Here is a 3,303-nt window from a genome sequence, read left to right as displayed (position 1 = left end):
CGTTCAGACAACTGTGGCTAAACATTTGTCTTTTGTGGCACCCGCTTTTTCTAATCTACAATTTGAAAATTAAGGCCGAGTAGCGCAAGGCAGCCCTTGTGTAGCCTCATTTTAATTTCTGAAAACAAGCGATCTAACAATGTAGTATCAATATAATTACAACAAAGTTGATTTGCAACACAGATAATGTTTCAGATTATTAACGCTTAACTTCAGTCAAAAGGTCTTGGTACTTATGAACGGTTTTCTAGTTTTTAGAAACTGTCGGTAGAAATAAACATGTCAAAGTTTAGCAAAACTGTAAAATGTACTTTAAATTTCCATTTTTACTTAGAGATTTTTATCTCTAACATAAAAGCAGTGTTGTTCTGTATGTATACAATTGATGTATAACATCGATAATATTAGGCTTAACAGCTTCTCATATAACGAAATGTTGTCTTACATATCAAACACGCTTGTACGCTACGTACTAGTATACGATTTAAAAACAGCCTACAAGTAAAAATGAAGAAATGGTCAACCTTGTCACACATCAAAAGTAGGTTGGAGATATTTTCTGAATTTTAAAAAATAAAGAAATTTGGCAGCGTACTAGTATGGGTAAACAAACAATGATTTATTAATAAAATGTTTCTTGGACACTTCGATCGACATACAGATAGATAGAAGTACATACTATGTAGTTTCCACTTCTTGGTAGATGTCGTTAGGCACTAGGGAATTGGTAGTTTGAAATCTGATCACAGTTTCTTCCCCTTTGCCGTCACGTCAGCCGGAAGTTGGCTTCTCTCACCACCGTCAAGCTTGTCACAAGACCGCAGTATCCTACATGATGTTAAACAGTGATTTTAAATAAATAAAAAAACTGTATCTAAATTTTACCGTGAAATCTGTCTCGTGATCCAATTTCACTTTCTTTTCTATCCGTAACCTCACTAGAGGGAGTTGATTTGGAAGAAGCGTATTACAATAAAGATATACAGAGGAAAACTTGAAATATTTGCATGTCGCCGGTAACACTAACAAACATTTAAAACAATACAGAGAAATTATCGAGGAAGATCTGGTACAGTTTCAGTCGGTATTACTCAGAAACTGAGAATGGTTGTTACGAATTACACACTTATAAAGTCTACACCTTCAGCGGCAAGTTTCGATCCCGCAACTCGCAGATTGTGAGTTGAGCATGTTAAGCACTTGGCTTTGTAGTGAAAATGTACTTAATTAACTAAACGAGTGTGTATGTGTGTTTCTTATAGTAAAGCCACATCGGGTTATTTGCTATGTCCACCGAAGAGAATCGAACCCCAAATTTTAGCATTGTAAATCCGTAAACTTACTACTGTCTCGGCGGGAGACAAACTAACAAAGTTGACAACTATAGTTGAAGGTTCTGAAACGTCTCCTATATCTGTCATGTAATGTGCTACAAGTAAAATTTGCTTTATGAATTAAAAACAACAGTAAACAAAATACTTTTTTTTTAAAAAAGAAGCATTTTAAAATATATCGCCCTTTATACTAAAGCTATGGATAGTGAGTGTTGCAAACTTGTATTTTAATGATAACAACCCAATGTAACAACTTACTTTAAATATTTCATTGGTTTACCCTTTACCAACGTCACGACAAATGCTGTTCGACCATTGGCGAATTCTGTTTTAGAGACATTTTAATAACATTATAATTACACCTTAGAATTACTTATGATAGTTAAAAAAAAATAGTGCCACATACAGTTTAAACAATTTCCCAAGATTAGTTAAAACAAAAAAACATCTACTATATTATATGTGTGTGTGTGTGTGTAAAAAAAAAACACGTACTTGTTTCCTTTTCATAATTATTATTTTCACTTAATGTCAATCTTAAAATTGCAGTTTATTCATCACTATTTAATGTTATCGCTATATAGTAATGTTGTAGCTCAATTTGCTCATATATAGAAAAAGCAAAACAGAAAACTCAATGACAACTCAGTCTATGTTACTCCAGGGCAAACACAGATTGAGCTAAGAATTTATCATTATGTTGTTAATATATATACATAAAGGTTAGATGCAATTTATCTCTATTTTCTCCTTAATGAATTATGCAATTTTCTCCAGGCGATGATCCTTCATATGCTATCCACGTGCCTTCACTTAGTTGTAGTGTAATAAATATTCACAGCGTTCGCCTGTGGTATGTAAATCATAGCTATGTAGCTTAGTTAACCGTGGTGGGCCTACTAAGCAAACTTACAGGCTGAATTAGGGCATACGAGTAGCAGTTGCTCGCTACGGTATCTCGAAAACAAAGAACCGTCTTTGTTCAAACTTCTGTGTGGTCTTTATTAGGTAAAACGAGATATTCAATCAATTTCTAAATGAATATTGTTAAAAAAAATGGAATATAAAAAATTAGCTATTCTTCGCTGGAATTCAGTGTTAAACCTAATCCAATATAATACACTTGTTGATTAGCAATTACCTTGAGATCAATGTAACCATAGAAAACGCGTGTGACGAACAGAGTGCTATTATACATAAGTTCTAAGCCTTAAAAAACATCAATTATCTCAATTTTACATACCTCGGATTCATCAGCGTTTTAAATTTCAGCAAATAACTCGTTTATGATTCAGTATAAATTAGGCTAAGAATATGCTGATAACATCTCTTACCTACGTTAAATTACAAAACAGTTTTGTCAAATTAAACAATATACGAGTTCGCGAGAAACTACAGTGTACGAAGTAGCAAGTAGGCCTACACATTTTATTTCTTAAGACCTGCGTAATACTTTTTGCCTCTTTCACTTGCTAAGCAATAAATTTATTTCCAGAGGGCAGTGTTAGTCAAAGTTGTTTATTGTCAATGGTCAATATTGTTGTGAACTAGGTCGTTAAAATGCATTGTTTCGTTAGCAATCGAAGTGTTGACTCACGAAGTTTGATCACCTGACGTTTAGAAAGAAAAAAAACAATTGGAAAACCGCAAGCCAAGGAAAAATAATGAAATATTAGTTCAAATTTGGTGAAACACACGACTATGACAGATTTTATTATTATTTGCAACGATACGAGCAAAACCCCTTCGTTAGACAGTTTAAGCCGTGCGTCAGAATAAATCTTTCATTCACGAAGAGATTTCATTTTCCTGCGTAGTTTCTCGCTGAAAATGTGGTGATTAAAGAAGATACTGATGAAAAACGTAGGTGCATTTTGTTGGTAGAGACAAATTCGTTTTAGTTAAATTATATAATGTTTGTTAATCATTCAACAATTGTTTTTCGTGATTTTGGATAGGCTATCATAGT

At 33.3% G+C, this 3,303-nt stretch overlaps 1 long non-coding RNA gene across 1 annotated transcript; it reads right to left on the bottom strand.

Annotated features, from left to right (window-relative positions):
• Positions 1 to 602: 602 nt before the first annotated feature.
• On the bottom strand, positions 603 to 2,751 carry LOC143241985 (uncharacterized). Its single transcript, XR_013022380.1, has 2 exons — positions 2,578 to 2,751; positions 603 to 828 (listed from the first exon to the last, which is right to left on the bottom strand). It is a non-coding gene; the product is annotated as an uncharacterized LOC143241985 (long non-coding RNA).
• Between the last annotated feature and the right edge of the window lie 552 nt (positions 2,752 to 3,303).

This window comes from Tachypleus tridentatus, unplaced genomic scaffold (genome assembly GCF_004210375.1).
Source record: "Tachypleus tridentatus isolate NWPU-2018 unplaced genomic scaffold, ASM421037v1 Hic_cluster_1, whole genome shotgun sequence".
Taxonomy (NCBI): Eukaryota; Metazoa; Arthropoda; class Merostomata; order Xiphosura; family Limulidae; genus Tachypleus; species Tachypleus tridentatus.
The sequence above is the reverse complement of the archived record's forward strand: the minus strand, read 5'-3'. Positions and strand labels throughout refer to the sequence as shown.